This window comes from Lolium perenne, chromosome 3 (assembly GCF_019359855.2).
Source record: "Lolium perenne isolate Kyuss_39 chromosome 3, Kyuss_2.0, whole genome shotgun sequence".
Lineage (NCBI taxonomy): Eukaryota > Viridiplantae > Streptophyta > Magnoliopsida > Poales > Poaceae > Lolium > Lolium perenne.
This window is the reverse complement of record NC_067246.2, coordinates 91,483,318-91,501,667: the sequence shown is the minus strand read 5'-3', so window position 1 is coordinate 91,501,667 and position 18,350 is coordinate 91,483,318.

The window sequence follows — 18,350 nt, the reverse complement described above, 5'->3', positions numbered from 1 at the left end:
GAGCTTGATGAAATTTTCCTTCGTCAACCTATTCTTAAACATGACTTGCCGGTTGAAGATTTAGGTACAACACCACCACCAAAGGAAGATCCTGTTTTCGATTTGAAGCCACTACCTGATAATCTTAAGTATGCTCATATTGATGATAAGAAAATATATCCTGTTATTATTAGTTCTAAGCTTTCAGAATTTGAAGAAGAAAGGTTATTGGAAATATTGAAGAAACACCAAGGAGCTATTGGCTATACTCTTGATGACTTGAAGGGGATTTCTCTCACTATTTGCCGACATGCTATCAACATGGAAGATGATGCAAAGCCTGTTGTTGAACATCAACATCGTCTAATTCCTAAGATGAAGGATGTGGTAAGGAATGAGGTATTAAAACTTCTTGAAGCTGGTATTATATATCCTATTGCTGATAGTAGATGGGTTAGTCCTGTGCATTGTGTTCCTAAGAAAGGAGGAATGACAGTTGTGCCTAATGATAATGATGAGCTCATCCCTCAAAGAGTAGTTGTAGGGTATAGAATGTGCATCGATTATCGAAAAGTTAATAAGGTTACCAAGAAAGATCATTACCCTTTACCCTTTATTGATCAAATGTTAGAGAGGTTGTCTAAAAATACTCATTTTTGCTTTCTTGATGGTTATTCTGGGTTTTCACAAATTGCTGTTAAAACTAAAGATCAAGAGAAAACCACTTTCACTTGTCCCTATGGAACATATGCTTATAGACGTATGCCTTTTGGTTTATGTAATGCTCCTGCTACTTTTCAAAGATGCATGTCTGCTATTTTTCATGGCTTTTGTGAGAATATTGTAGAGGTATTCATGGATGATTTTTCTGTCTATGGGAATTCTTTTGATAATTGCTTGCGGAACCTTGATAAAGTTTTGCAGAGATGTGAAGAAACTAACCTTGTTCTTAATTGGGAGAAATGCCAATTTATGGTTAATGAAGGAATTGTATTGGGACATAAAATTTCCGAGAGAGGTATTGAAGTGGATAGAGCTAAAGTTGAAGCAATTGAAAAGATGCCCTACCCGAGGGATGTTAAAGGTATTCGTAGTGTTCTTGGTCATGCTGGGTTTTATAGGAGATTTATTAAAGATTTCTCCAAGATTTCAAAGCCTCTTACTAATCTTCTTCAAAAAGATGTACCTTTTGTTTTTGATGATGATTGTAAGGAAGCTTTTGAAACTCTAAAGAAAGCCTTAACAACTGCTCCTGTAGTTGAACCTCCTGATTGGAACTTACCTTTTGAAATTATGTGTGATGCTAGTGATTTTGCTGTAGGCGCTGTTCTTGGACAGCGAGTAGATAAAAAATTAAATGTTATTCATTATGCTAGCAAAACTCTTGATGCTGCTCAAAGAAATTATGCTACAACTGAAAAAGAATTATTAGCTGTAGTCTTTGCTTGTGACAAGTTTAGATCTTATATCGTTGATTCAAAAGTTACAATTCATACTGATCATGCTGCAATTAGATACCTTATGATGAAGAAAGATGCTAAGCCAAGGCTTATTAGATGGGTGCTTCTTTTGCAAGAATTTGATTTACATATTATAGATAGGAAAGGTGCTGATAATCATGTTGCTGATAATTTATCTAGATTGGAAAACATTGCTTCTGATCCTGTTCCTGTTAATGATAGTTTTCCAAATGAACAATTGGCTGTAATAAAGGTGAACTCGCAAGATAGTCCTTGGTATGCTGATTATGCTAACTTTATTGTATCCAAGTACTTGCCTCCAACCTTTTCAGCTCAGCAAAGGAGGAAATTCTTTTATGACTTGAGGCATTATTTTTGGGATGACCCACACTTATATAAAGAAGGAGTGGATGGTATTATGCGAAGATGTGTTCCCGAATATGAACAACAAGAGATATTGAGTAAGTGTCATGGTAGTGCTTATGGAGGACATCACGCCGGAGATAGAACCGCGCAAAAGGTTCTACAATCAGGTTTTTATTGGCCAACTCTCTTCAAAGATGCAAGGAAGTTTATTTTATCTTGTGATGAATGTCAAAGGGTTGGTAATATCTCCAGACGCAATGAAATGCCTATGAATTAGACTCTTGTTATTGAACCATTCGATTGTTGGGGATTTGACTTCATGGGTCCTTTCCCTTCTTCAGAAGGTAACACTCATATTCTTGTCACTGTTGATTATGTTACTAAATGGGTGGAAGCTATACCCACAAAAAGTGCTGATGGTGAGACTTCTTTAAAAATGCTTTTAGATATTATTTTTCCTAGATTTGGAGTTCCTAGATATATTATGACTGATGGAGGTTCTCATTTTATTCATGGTGGTTTTAGAAAAACTCTTGGTAAGTATGGTATTAATCATAGAATTGCTTCCGCTTATCATCCTCAAACTAGCGGGCAAGTAGAATTATCAAATAGAGAGATTAAATCTATTTTGGGAAAGACTGTTAATAAATCTAGAAAGAACTGGGCTATTAAATTGAAGGAAGCACTATGGGCTTATAGAACTGCTTATAAAAATCCTATGGGTATGTCACCGTATAAAATGGTTTATGGGAAAGCTTGTCATTAACCTTTAGAACTAGAGCACAAAGCTTATTGGGCTGTAAGAGAACTAAATAAAGATTCTAAACTTGCCGGTAAGAAGAGATTGCTACAATTGAGTTCTTTAGATGAATGGAGAAGTGAAGCATATGAAAATGCTAAACTCTTTAAAGAGAAAGTTAAGAAATGGCATGATAGAAGAATTATCAAAAGAGAATTTAATGTTGGAGATAAAGTCCTATTGTATCGGTCTCGTCTCAGATTTTTTGCAAGGAAATTGCTCTCCAAATGGGAAGGACCATATGTCATTGTGGAGGTGTATCGTTCAGGGGCAATTAAAATTAGTTCTCTGCAGGGTGGTGCCACACAAGTAGTGAATGGACAAAGGCTCAAGCATTATATCTCTGGAGATTCTTATAATGAAGATGTTGATGTTATCCAAGTGGTGACTCCGGAAGCTTTCATCAAAGGTCAAATTGACAGTTCTGCAGAGTTCGATTTTGAATAGGTAACAGTACTGGTAATGAAAAGTCCGCGTTTAACTTTCCGAACTATGTTTTTGCTATTTTTGGAAAATATGAAAAATTACGAGATCGAAACGGAGTGGAGGAGACGCACGAGGGCGTGCCCCCATAGGCCGGCGCGGGCCCCAGCCTGGCCGCGCCGCCCTATGAGGACATCGCCTCGGTGTCCCTCTCCGACTCTTGTTCGACCTGGTACTTTCCTTGTGTCGTGAAAATTTCTGCTATATAATCTCCCGGACCCCTGGAGGTCCGTATATCGTTTTCTCGTCGTGTTTTGTTTCGAGCTGTTTTCTGCCAGGATCTGCTTCGGATCTAGAGCCAGCATGTCTTCGTCGGGAACTCCGACGGACAACTTCTTTGAGGAAGTCGTCAACCCGTACATGAACGAGCTGAAGATGCACCCCAAGGAATTGCTGCTCGTAGATGGAGAGTTGCAGATCAAAGATGTCCAGGGTCCTAAAGGAGAAGGAAGCTTGGAAGATAGGGTGGAGAAACTAGAACAAGAGGTCTTCAACTACAAGAAGATGGCTGAGCGTGAAGTGGACATCTTCCACAAGATTGTGTCTGAACTTATTGATGGACACAAGAAGGAGACTGCAAAGTTGTGGGACGATATCTTCTCGCTTCACGATACTACCAACAAACTCCAAGCTCAACTCTATGATGTTCAAAATCAAAACTGTGAGTATGAAAACAGGTTTAAACACATAAGTTATGCTGCTAGTTTCACGATTCCGGAGACCAAGATGTCGTTTGTTGATGGAAAGCCTCTTCCTTGGAAGTCTAGTGATGGGAAGAATTCATCACCAAAGGAGTGATTCCTCATCGGTATTGGCATCCCCTTGGTTTATTCCAAGCTTGGGGGAGTGCCGCGGTATCACATCATCACTATCTTTTACCTTTTTATTATCAAGTAGTGTCATATCATGAGTAGGGAAGTTATCATATAAGATGTGTTGCGGTATGGAAGTATCTCTCTTTAGTTGGTTATCTATGTATCCCTTGGTGTGAGTTATTGTTATGGAATATTAATGAGAAGTCTTATCATTTACATATTGCACATCTTATTTTAGTTTGCAATCTCTATTATGTGATTGATCTTGTTGTTAGTATTGGTATCACTTTGGGAGCATTGATTAAATCAATTTGGTTTTGGCAAACTTAGCATTGGTCAATAGCAACAACACTTTGAGTTTAAGTAGAGAACAAATACATGTAGATATGTTGTTTCATTATCTTTCTTTCTTGTTAGCTATGAGCTTAGTATTCAGAAGTTAAAAATTGTTTGTGCTTACAGGAAAGATGCATGATTGTTTCTATCGCATGTATATTTGTTTGTTTCCCTCAACTCTTATGCTTGCTAATCAACCTTGCTAGCCAAAGACCTGCACTGAGAGGGAATGCTTCTCGTGCATCCAAACCCTTAGACCAAACCTATGCCACCAGTGTCCACCATAACTACCTATTATGTGGTATTTTGCGCCATTTCAAGTAAATACTTCATGTGCTACCTTTAAACAATTCAAAAGTTATCATCCCTTATTTGTGTCACTGTTTTATAGCTCATGAGGAAGTATGTGGTGTTTATCTTTCAATCTTGTTGGGCAGCTTTCACTAATGGACTAGTGGCTTCATCCACTTATCCTATAATTTTGCAAAAAGAGCTAGCAACGGGGTTCCCAGCCCCAATTAATTAACTCTCATTAATAATCCTCTTCACATGTTTTGCTCTGATTCATCAGTAAGCAACTTAATTTTGCAATAGACACTCCTCCATGGTATGTGAAATGTTGGAAGGCACCCGAGGATTCGGTTAGCCATGGCTTGAGAAAGCAAAGGTTGGGAGAAGTGTCATCCTTAAATAAACTAAAGTACATGTGTAAACAAAAGAGAAGAGGGATGATCTACCTTGCTGGTAGAGATAACGTCCTTCATGGGAGCCGCTCTTTGGAAGTCTGTTTGGCAAGGGGGTTAGAGTGCCCACTACCATTCGTTGACAACAACAAACACCTCTCAAAACTTTACTTTTATGCTCCCTATATGATTTCAAAACTTGAAAAGCTCTAGCACATGATTTAATCCCTGCTTCCCTCTGCGAAGGGCCTATCTTTTATTTTCATGATGAGTCAGTAAACCTATTTCCCTCCATCTTAAGCAAGCAATTGAGTTGTTGTGATCCAACCATCTATATTGTGATCTACTTAATCGTGCCTTTTATTTCTTCCTTGTTTAGTACAAGTTTTATCTGAATGAATATAGCTTTGAAGATTATCAATGGTTATGAGGAGATTATTATGATTGAATATGCAAGTTTTGCTATAAGCTTTAATATAAGAGCGCTGCTCGATAAATTCGTACAATCCGTTAAATGTTCTCTGACCAAGAACGAAGTTTGCCATCACCAATTATGATTTCCTATGCACCTTTACTTGTGATTTCCTTCTACTTGTTTCAAGTTGAATTATATGCGGAAGTTGTCTACTAGAATGTCTTGGGTAAATTAATATGATGCTTCTTGTCCGTATTTTATTTATCGACTCTTCACTCCATAAACATGTGGTCTTGTTTACTGAGTTCAGTTTCGCTTGGGGACAAGCGAAGTCTAAGCTTGGGGGGAGTTGATACGTCCATTTTGCATCACTATTTTATATCATAATTTACTGTTATTCATTGATATATTTCATATTTAGAGATGATACTTATGTTATTTCATCTATTTTGCATGTTTCATGATTATTGGAGAATCGCGCATCGGAGTCAGGATTCTGCTGGAAAAAAGCGCCGTCAGAATGCAATATTTCGGAAGATCAGCAATTGACGGGAATTATACTGAAAATCCTATTTTTCCAGAAGACGGAGGTAGCCAAAAGGAGGACCCGAGGAGGGCCGCCATGGGCCCCCCTCATAGGCCGGCGCGGGCCCTGCCCTGGCCACGCCACCATGTGGGGAGGGGGCCCACGACCCCCTCTGGCCTCCTCTCCTTCGCGTACTTCTTCGTCCCGAAAACCTAAGCTCCAGAGGATAGTCGCGAAGAGTCACAGCCGCCTCTGCGGGGCGGAAAACACCAGAGAGAAAAGAGCTCTCCGGCAGGCTGAAATCCGCCAGGGAAATTCCCTCCCGGAGGGGAAATCGACGCCATCGTCACCGTCATCGAGCTGGACATCACTGGGATCATCAACACCATCATCTCCATCATTATCACCGCCATCTCCACCGCTGCACCTCGTCACCGCTGTAACAATTAGGGTTGGATCTTGATTGTTTGATAGGGGAAACTCTCCCGGTATTGATTTCTACTTGTTATTGATGCTATTGAGTGAAACCATTGAACCAAGGTTTATGTTCAGATTGTTATTCATCATCATATCACCTCTGATCATGTTCCATATGATGTCTCGTGAGTAGTTCGTTTAGTTCTTGAGGACATGGGTGAAGTCTAAATGTTAGTAGTGAATTATGTTGGGTAATATTCAATGTTATGATATTTAAGTTGTGGTGTTATTCTTCTAGTGGTGTCATGTGAACGTCGACTACATGATATTTCACCTTTATGGGCCTAGGAGAATACATCTTGTATTCGCTTGCTAATTGCGGGGTTGCCGGAGTGACAGAAACCTAAACCCCCGTTGGTATATCGATGCAAGAGGGATAGCAGGATCTCAGAGTTTAAGGCTGTGGTTAGATTTATCTTAATTACTTTCTTGTATTTGCGGATGCTTGCAAGGGGTATAATCACAAGTATGTATTAGTCCTAGGAAGGGCGGTGCATTAGCATAGGTTCACCCACACAACACTTATCAAAACAATGAAGATTAATCAGCTATATGAAGCGAAAGCACTAGACTAAATTCACGTGTGTCCTCAAGAACGTTTGGTCATTATAAGTAAACAAACCGGCTTGTCCTTTGTGCTAAAAAGGATTGGGCCACTCGCTGCAATTATTTCTCTCGCATTTTATTTACTTGTACTTTATTTATCTGCAATATCAAAACCCCCTGAATACTTGTCTGTGAGCATTTACAGTGAATCCTTCATCGAAACTGCTTGTCAACACCTTATGCTCCTCGTTGGGTTCAACACTCTTATTTATCGAAAGTACTACGATACACCCCCTATACTTGTGGGTCATCAGGGGTCACCGTCCTGGTGATCATGTTCAGGGATACCGCGATCGGGTTGAAAGCGGAGCCGAGACCGGTGAGCATGTAATCAATTATTTCATCGTCGCGAAGAGGAGACCCAGCGGTGGCCATGGCGTCAGCCAGAGCCTGCACCTTGTGCATATACTCGCTTGCGGTGGCATCACCCTTCTGCAGCCCCTGAATTTGGCGACGGAGATGCCGGACTCCAGCACGGCTCTGCGTGGAAAACATGGCATGGATCGCCATCCATGCCGCGGCCGCCATCTTGCAGCCGAGGATCTAGCTCGCGATCTACTCAGTCATGGAGGAGAGGAGCACGCCCAGGACCTTCTGGTCCTGAGTCCACCATGTACTATATATACGCGGGGTTGTCAACCTGCCGAGCAGCGTCGCCGGTGCCCTCGGTGGTGGTCTTGGCTGGCGCCGCCACCGTGCCGTCGAGGTAACCATGGAGCGAGGCCCCGGAGAGATTGGTGAGGGTGAGAGCACGCCACAGAGCGAAGTTGTTGCGGTCGAGACGAATTCCGACGGTGGGAACCGTGGGATGTGGTGAGCCGGCATACCATTGCATGGTGTAGTATGCAAGTTTGATATAACACCAATGAAACACCATTCCACTAGTATTATATCGCTCAGAGTGGTACAATAGAAACATATGCGGGTCCAAGGCATGTCTATAGAATTACACACAGACTCTGCTACATAAGATCATCACAGCCTCCTACTTTACAATGAGGTAAAACTACAAATAATCGTAGTCTAATCCTATCACGAACTCTACATGTAGAGGTTTTGACTATCTATAGAGGCTAAGAATAGATTCTAGCTAAGTAGGAGCTAGGTTTAGGAAGCTAGTTCCTCTCTATTGCTAATCTAGGTTTACTCCTTGTTGGATGTGGTATCGGACTCTTCTGACAGGTCTTGTCCCGTGAAGTAGTTGTTGACTCCTCAGCCTTCGAGTTGCACTGTAGATCCTCCTTCGATGCCTCCATATCTAAGTAGGGGATTTAAGAGTGGGATGAGTACGAGCGTACTCAACAAGTTCATTATAGGAAAGAGGTGTTTAATGCACTAGCTACGGCATTAGACCAGAAAGTCTAATTCCAATGAAGGTTTTCATAATCATTTCTTCAAAAGGTTGCTTTTATTCAGAAGAACTATGTCCGTCAGCCTTCACCGGTTTACTAGAACTTCATGGAGTTCCTTTCCGTCCGCGTTCGCAGTTCCAAAACCCGGAACAAGGAGTGACAGGTCACGATTCATTACACTCTGCAGAGGTGTGTTGCTTTACCCATAAGAGATCTTAACCTTGGTGCCAACCGAGTTGCAGGCTCGTTCACACTTCCTTTGGTGTGAGACCCGGTATAAGGTCTTAGCCGATCATATTCCTCCGCTACCTCGCACAACCACCCTTTTGTAAGTCTGTACTGCCCTTTATCTATGGAGAGACCGGCCCAGGCATTTGTTCTCCCCTATACCAATAAGGTAGACCGTTCCGAACAATTTATATGCCCTGCCCTATACACCATAGATAGACCGACCCGGACAACCCTTCCAATCCATCATAGACCGCATTACCGTGGGGAATTAGAATGGGATCCTGATACGTCTCAAACGTATCTATAATTTCTTATGTTCCATGCTAGTTTTATGACAATACCTACATGTTTTGTTCACACTTTATATCATTTTGATGCGTTTTCCGGAACTAACCTATTAACGAGATGCCGAAGTGCCAGTTCCCGTTTTCTGCTGTTTTTGGTTTCAGAAATCCTAGTAAGGAAATATTCTCGGAATCGGACGAAATCAATGCCCAGCATCCTATTTTTCCACGAAGCTTCCAGAACACCCGAGAGAAACCAGAGGGGGGCCACAGGGCCACCAGACGCCAGGGCGGCGCGGCCCAAGGGGGGGCGCGCCCCCTACTGTGTCGTCACCTCGTCAGCCTTCCGACTCCGCCTCTTCGCCTATTTAAAGGTCCCTGACCTAAATCTTCGATACGGAAAAACCACGGTACGAGAAACCTTCCAGAGCCGCCGCCATCACGAAGCCAAGATCTGGGGGACAGGAGTCTCTGTTCCGGCACGCCGCCGGGACGGGGAAGTGCCCCCGGAAGGCATCTCCATCAACACCACCGCCATCTTCATCAACGCTGCTGTCTCCCATGAGGAGGGAGTAGTTCTCCCTCGAGGCTAAGGGCTGTACCGGTAGCTATGTGGTTAATCTCTCTCCTATGTACTTCAATACAATGATCTCATGAGCTGCCTTACATGATTGAGATTCATATGAGTTTTGTATCACTATTAGTCTATGTGCTACTCTTGTGATGTTATTAAAGTAGTCTATTCCTCCTTCACGGTGTAATGGTGACAGTGTGTGCATCGTGTAGTTCTTGGCGTAGGTTATGATCTTAATCTCTTGTAGGTTATGGAGTTAATTATTACTATGATAGTATTGATGTGATTTATTCCCCCTTCATGGTGTAAAGGTGACAGTGTGTATGCTATGTTAGTACTCGGTTTAAGTTGCAAAGATCTATTATGCTCTAAAGGTTACTTAAATATGAACATCGAATGTTGTGGAGCTTGTTAACTCCGGCATTGAGGTGCTATTGTAGCCCTACACAACGAATGGTGTTCATTATCAAACAAGAGTATATGTAGCACAAAGGAAGAGAACTTATTTATTATGTGATCAATGTTGAGAGTGTCCACTAGTGAAAGTATGATCCCTAGGCCTTGTTTCCAAATACTGCAATCATCGCTTGTTTACTGTTTTACTGCATCTTTACTTCCTGCAATATTACTACCATCAACTGCACGCCAGCAAGCACTTTTCTGGTGCCGTTACTACTGCTCATATTCATTCATACTACTTGTATTTCACTATTTCTTCGCCAAACTAGTGCACCTATACATCTGACAAGTGTATTAGGTGTGTTGGGGACACAAGAGACTTCTTGTATCGTGATTGCAGGGTTGCTTGAGAGGGATATCTTTGACCTCTTCCTCCCTGAGTTCGATAAACCTTGGGTGATCCACTTAAGGGAAACTTGCTGCTGTTCTACAAACCTCTGCTCTTGGAGGCCCAACACTGTCTACAAGAATAGAAGCACCCGTAGACATCAAGCACTTTTCTGGCGCCGTTGCCGGGGAGGAAAGGTAAAAGGCACTCATACTCCGGTCCCAGGTAACTAAGTACTTTTCTGTTGCCGTTGTGTGTGTGCTCGAAGCTATTTCCTTTAGATCCTGCAATCGCATCTTTTTGTTTCTTGTTTACACTAGTTAGGCCTAATGGAAAACAACACAATGAGAGATCTTTATGAACTTTATCTTGAATTAGGACATGATGTGTTTGAAGAGAGAATTAAAAAACCCATGGAACTTTATATGCATGCTAATGGGAATGTTATCTGTATGAATGCTTTGAACACTATTGTTGCTAATGCTATGGAAAATTCTAAGCTTGGGGAGGTCGGTTTTGATGAAAATGATCTCTTTAGTCCTCCGGGTATTGAGGAGAAAGTTTATGTTGATTATGATATGCCACCTATTTATGATGATTATAATGATAGTGGTCTTTTGGTGCCGCCTACTATGGAGGATAAGTTTAATTATGATTACAATATGCCTCCTATATTTGATGATGAGAATAATAATGATAGCTACTTTGTTGAATTTGCTCCCACTACAACTAATAAAATTGATTATGCTTATGTGGAGAGTAATGATACTTTTATGCATGTGAATAAGAATGCTTTATGTGATACTTATATTGTTGAGTTTGTTCATGATGCCTCTGAAAGTTATTATGAGAGAGGAAAATATGGTTGTAGAAATTTTCATGTTACTAAAACACCTCTCTATATGCTGAAATTTTTGAACTTACACTGGTTTTATCTTCCTATGCTTGTTACTTTGCTCTTCATAAACTTGTTCATTTACAAGATTCCTATGCATAGGAAGCATGTTAGACTTAAATGTGTTTTGAATTTACTTTTTGATGCTCTCTTTTGCTTCAACTCTTATTTCTTGCGAGTGCATCATTAAAACTGCTGAGCCCATCTTAATGGCTATAAAGAAAGCACTTCTTGGGAGATAACCCATGTTTTATTTTGCTACAGTAGTTTTGTTTTATATTTGAGTCTTGGAAGTTGTTACTACTGTAGAAACCTCTCCTTATCTTATTTTATTGCATTTTTGTGCCAAGTAAAGTCTTTGATAGTAGGGTTGATACTAGATTTGGATTACTGCGCAGAAACAGATTTCTGTCTGTCACGAATTTGGGCAGGGTTCTCTGTAGGTAATTCAGAAAAATCTGCCAATTTACGTGCGTGATCCTCAGATATGTACGCAACTTTCATTCAATTTGAGCATTTTCATCTGAGCAAGTCCAGTGCCTCTAAAAAATTCGTCTTTACAGACTGTTCTGTTTTGACAGATTCTGCCTTTTATTTCGCATTGCCTCTTTTGCTGTGTTGGATGGATTTCTTTGTTCCATTGACTTCCAGTAGTTTTGGGCAATGTCCAGAAGTGTTAAGAATGATTGTGTCACCTCTGAACATGTGAAATTTTTGATTATGCACTAACCCTCTAATGAGTTTGTTTCGAGTTTGGTGTGGAGGAAGTTTTCAAGGGTCAAGAGAGGAGGATGATATATGATCAAGAAGAGTGAAAAGTCTAAGCTTGGGGATGCCCCCGTGGTTCATCCCTGCATATTTCAAGAAGACTCAAGCGTCTAAGCTTGGGGATGCCCAACGCATCCCTTTCTTCATCAACTTATCAGATTTCTTCTATTGAAACTATATTTTTATTCGGTCACATCTTATGTACTTTACTTGGAGCGTCTGTTTGTTTTTGTTTTGTTTGAATAAATTCATGCTTGTGTGGGAGAGAGACACGCTTCGCTGTTGCGTATGAACACATGTGTTCTTAGCTTTACTCTTAATGTTCATGGCGAAGGTTGAAACTGCTTCGTTAATTGTTATATGGTTGGAAACAGAAAATGCTGCATGTGGTAATTGGTATAATGTCTTGAATAATTTGATACTTGGCAATTATTGTGCTCATATAGATCATGTTTAAGCTCTTGCATCATGTACTTTGCACCTATTAATGAAGAACTACATAGAGCTTGTTAAAATTTGGTTTGCATGATTGGTTTCTCTAGAGTCTAGATATTTTCTGGTTAAGGTGTTTGAACAACAAGGAAGACGATGTAAAGTCTTATAATGCTTACAATATGTTCATATGTGAGTCTTGCTGCACCGTTTTATACTTGAGTTTGCTTCAAACAACCTTGCTAGCCTAGCCTTGTATTGAGAGGAATTCTTCTCGTGCATCCAAATCCTTGAGCCAAAAACTATGCCATTTGTGTCCACCATACGTACCTACTACATGGTATTTCTTTGCCATTCCAAGCAAATACTTCATGTGCTACCTTTAAACAATTCAAAAGCTATTATCTCTTATTTGTGTCAATGTTTTATAGCTCATGAGGAAGTATGTGGTGTTTTATCTTTCGATCTTGTCATTTACTTTTGACAGACTTTCACCAATGGACTAGTGGCATATCCGCTTATCCAATAATTTTGCAAAAAGAGCTGGCAATGGGGTGCCCAGCCCCAATTAATCAACTTGCATTAATAATTCTCTTCACATGTTTTGCTCTGATTCATCAGTAAGCAACTTAATTTTGCAAATAGACACTCCTCCATGGTATGTGATTGTTGGAAGGCACCCGAGGATTCGGTTAGCCATGGCTTGAGAAAGCAAAGGTTGGGAGGAGTGTCATATAAAAAAAATAAAAAAAATAAACTAAACTAAAGTACATGTGTAAACAAAAGAGAAGAGGGATGATCTACTTTGCTGGTAGAGATAACGTCGTTCATGGGAGCCGCTCTTGAAAGTCTGGTTGATAAGGTAGTTAGAGTACCCATTACCATTCGTTGACAACAACAAACACCTCTCAAAACTTTACTTTTATACACTCTATATGATTTCAAAACTTAAAAAGCTCTAGCACATGATTTAATCCCTGCTTCCCTCTACGAAGGGCCATTCTTTTACTTTATGTTGAGTTAGTTTACCTACTTCTTTCTATCTTAGAAGCAAACACTTGTGTCAACTGTGTGCATTGATTCTTACATGTTTACCTATTGCACTTGTTATATTGCTTTATGTTGACAACTATCCATGAGATATACATGTTACAAGTTGAAAGCAATTGCTGAAACTTAATCATCCTTTGTGTTGCTTCAATGCCTTTTACTTTGAATTTATTGCTTATGAGTTAACTGTTATGCAAGTCTTATTGATGCTTGTCTTGAAAGTACTATTCAAGAAAAGTCTTTGTTATATGATTCATTTGTTTACTCATCATCTTTACCATTGCTTTGAATCGCTGCATTCATCTCATATGCTTTACAATAGTATTGATCAAGATTATGTTGGTAGCATGTCACTTAAGAAATTATCATTGTTATCGTTTACCTACTCGAGGGCGAGTAGGAACTAAGCTTGGGGATGCTTGATACGTCTCAAACGTATCTATAATTTCTTATGTTCCATGCTAGTTTTATGACAATACCTACATGTTTTGTTCACACTTTATATCGTTTTGATGCGTTTTCCGGAACTAACCTATTAACGAGATACCGAAGTGCCAGTTCCTGTTTTCTGCTGTTTTTGGTTTCAGAAATCCTAGTAAGGAAATATTCTCGGAATCGAACGAAATCAATGCACAGCATCCTATTTTTCCACGAAGCTTCCAGAACACCCGAGAGAAACCAGAGGGGGGCCACAGGGCCACCAGACGCCAGGGCGGCGCGGCCCAAGGGGGGCGCCCCCCTACTGTGTCGTCGCCTCGTCAGCCTTCCGACTCCGCCTCTTCGCCTATTTAAAGGTCCCTGACCTAGATCTTCGATACGGAAAAACCACGGTACGAGAAACCTTCCAGAGCCGCCGCCATCGCGAAGCCAAGATCTGGGGGACAGGAGTCTCTGTTCCGGCACGCCGCCGGGACGGGGAAGTGCCCCCGGAAGGCATCTCCATCAACACCGCCGCCATCTTCATCAACGCTGATGTCTCCCATGAGGAGGGAGTAGTTCTCCCTCGAGGCTAAGGGCTGTACCGGTAGCTATGTGGTTAATCTCTCTCCTATGTACTTCAATACAATGATCTCATGAGCTGCCTTACATGATTGAGATTCATATGAGTTTTGTATCACTATTAGTCTATGTGCTACTCTTGTGATGTTATTAAAGTAGTCTATTCCTCCTTCACGGTGTAATGGTGACAGTGTGTGCATCGTGTAGTTCTTGGCGTAGGTTATGATCATAATCTCTTGTAGGTTATGGAGTTAATTATTACTATGATAGTATTGATGTGATTTATTCCCCCTTCATAGTGTAAAGGTGACAGTGTGTATGCTATGTTAGTACTCGGTTTAAGTTGCAAAGATCTATTATGCTCTAAAGGTTACTTAAATATGAACATCGAATGTTGTGGAGCTTATTAACTCCGGCATTGAGGTGCTCTTGTAGCCCTACACAACGAATGGTGTTCATTATCAAACAAGAGTATATGTAGCACAAAGGAAGAGAACTTATTTATTATGTGATCAATGTTGAGAGTGTCCACTAGTGAAAGTATGATCCCTAGGCCTTGTTTCCAAATACTGCAATCATCGCTTGTTTACTGTTTTACTGCATCTTTACTTCCTGCAATATTACTACCATCAACTGCACGCCAGCAAGCACTTTTATGGCGCCGTTACTACTGTTCATATTCATTCATACCACTTGTATTTCACTATCTCTTCGCCGAACTAGTGCACCTATACATCTGACAAGTGTATTAGGTGTGTTGGGGACACAAGAGACTTCTTGTATCGTGATTGCAGGGTTGCTTGAGAGGGATATCTTTGACCTCTTCCTCCCTGAGTTCGATAAACCTTGGGTGATCCACTTAAGGGAAACTTGCTGCTGTTCTACAAACCTCTGCTCTTGGAGGCCCAACACTGTCTACAAGAATAGAAGCACCCGTAGACATCAGATCCCCACCCCACCGCTTGTCTCTCAGGATCAAGTGTCTACGGTAAGCGCATCTGTTGATGTACGAGAGGTGGAAATACAATTGGCTACTCCGTCCCACTCCAGATCTTATGGTTAACACGAGTTTTACGGCACAAGAATCACTGGACGACATTTGTTGTTTAATCCTAGATGGATATAAACCCTTGCAATGGAACCTCCACCATATCAACACATACCATGGTTCCATTGCCCACCACATAGCCATATTCATAGTTATTAAAACAGTATTTTTGATTTTCATGCAAGAGTGATAAGTATAGTACTTTGCAAGTAATTTGGTAAAAATACTCAAATGACATGAGCAAGCGATGAACTTGCCTTTCTTGACTGCAAGATTATGCAGGCAAGGTCTTCGATACGCAATAACTCCAAATTCTGAAATAGCATCATCGTCCGATAAGGACGATGTTTAAAAGATTGGCAAGGATGCAATAATGCATAAATATGAGATGCAATCGTTCTAAGCGTGACCTTACCCCGATGATTTAGCATTAGTGAGTTGTAATGATTAGTTCAGGGTGTGTTCCACTTTTAGAGTGATTCACAAACAAGGTTCTTATAAAGGTTTGATTACTTGGTATCATGTACAAGTTATATAATAAAGCATAGTAATCATTTGAGCACACAAGGAATGATAATTGGCATAATGTTAATATGTAAAGAACAACTGTCAGTTTTAGTATTATATGGCATGGTTAATGATTGTTTGTTATATTCTTCAAAAGAATAACTTTTGAAGAACATGTTCTTTAATAAAGAACAAGTAGGACAATTGGGTTTGTGGGTTTCTATAGTTTATTATGGTTTCAACTAGTTTCTGGAGTAAGTATTAGATGGATCACAACAATGTTGGATTCATCGACACCTAGGGCTTGTAAGGTTGAGTTAAGTCTAGGCATCCTAAGCAATTATTTATACAAGGTTGCTATCAAGGTTGGTTCATGTTGTTGGTGATAGCTAGCTAGGGTTTATAGGTCCTTATAAGCAGGGTTGATGATGATTCTTTATTTACTTCAAAAGAATAACTTTTGAAGAACATATTACTTAAATAAGAAGAAGTATTACAATTAAGGTTGAGGTTGTCTTGGATTAGCTATTGTATCTCTAAGTAGAGAATGGTTGGTTCCTAAATAGGATGGTTCATAAGTATCTCACACTAGTAGGGTTTAGTGGAGTATGGTATGTAAGGTAAACATCAATCATGATTATTATTAGGGTTCATCACAATAGTGTGATGCTAAACATGGTTAATTAAGGTTGATATCTCCAAGGATAGGAGCTAGGGTTTAGACTTGGTTGATCCTACTTGATCAACTAGGTTGGATTGGTATGCATACATGGAATACTAAATTATTGATAATAGGACTCCTATATTTTATGTGGTATGGCAAGTATTTAATTGCTAATTATGGTTCTATGAATCAAAACAGAGTATCATGATCACATGTTCTAACCTAGGGTTTAGGTTTAGAAGCAAATTAGGGTGCACACATAAAATAGTGGAGCTAGGGTTCCTAATGGAATTAGGGTTTTAGTGTTCACATGAAATTATGAAACCATAATGTTATTTATAAGGGAACTAGGGTTTCATAATTACTATTTAGTTCTTAGGTTAATAACTTCATTATAAAGTTGAAGTTATTAATAACTTTGAAACAAAAATAATATTGGATTTGGATTTTTTTTTTTAAAGAATTAATAATTAAGGTAATTATTAGTTAGGGTTTAAATCCTTCTAATAAGGATTTAATAAAATAGTAAATAAAGAAAATTAGTTTTAAAGTTTCCTTTATTTACTTACTGATTTTTATTTATTTTAGAAAATTTTCTTAATTATTGAGTTTTATTTGAATTTAGAATTAATATAAAAGGTTTAAATTAACATGGTTAAATAATTAACTTTTTATTAAAAATAAAAATTACATATTATATTTTTATTGAGTAGAGTTTGTTTTTCTGAACATTTTAATATCTCATTTGAATTTTTCCGTGTTAAGATGAATTTTATAACTTTATGCAAAGTTTCAGATGTTTTTCTAGAACTCGAATTAAGCTAAAATACTAAACACACCCGACTGAACACACCCACAGTCAATGACTGGTGGGTTCGTGTCCATGTCACCTGCCACGCATTGCCGACGTGGCAAGGCTCACGGTGGCCGGCGGCAGAGAGCGATGGTCGCCGGTGATTCGGCGCCCGCGCGGAAGGACTACTAGCACAACCCGACTCAGCACGTTGCAGTGAACATAATGGTACCAGCGCCGCCCCTAGATGGTCGCCGAAGCTTGCTCGACGGCGAGGCCGAGCGGCGGCGCTCGCAGGCTACCGGTGCGGCACGGTTGAGGGCGAAATCGAAGAAGCTAGGGGTGCTTGAGCACCAGTGGCTCACCCTGAGTACGATGCGCGTGACGGAGAGGTCGGAGATGGTCTGGTTCACCGGATTTGGTGTCGCCGGCCGTCGGAGAGTTGAGGTCGACGATGGTGCTACGGATCACCATGGCTCGATTCCTTTTGCAGGCAGAGCAAGTCGAGCATGGCGGAGACGATGGTGGTTACGGCGAGGCTCGGGGAGGGCTACATCGACGGCGATGGTCGGAGTTTTTGCGTGCTAGGGTTTCGATTTGGGGCGGAAATAGAGCAGAAGAGGGGAAATGGAGGACTCCTGCGCGTTTTATACGGACTTTGGCGTGCGCAGGCAGTCAAAATCGGCGGCGACCGCGGGACGTGGAGGCTGGCCGGCGCCGTGGCGCTCTCCTACACGTCGAGCAGGCAGAGACGAAGACGAAGACCCCCTCCTCGTATTTATCCGAAGCGAATCAGTACGTGGACTGGTTTGTGTTGGGGTTGGGCTGGACCTGGGCTGTGTGTTGGGCTGCCGAGGTGGGCTGGTGCTGGGCTTGGCCGAACAGGTAAGGTCCAGGTGAGGCTTAATTCTCTCCTTTTTCTCTTTTATTTATTTTCTGTTTTATATTTCCTATTTTGTATCTGCTTTTAATCCAAATTCTAATTGCAGGTTTCTTACTTTGGTAATTCCATTAAGTTGTA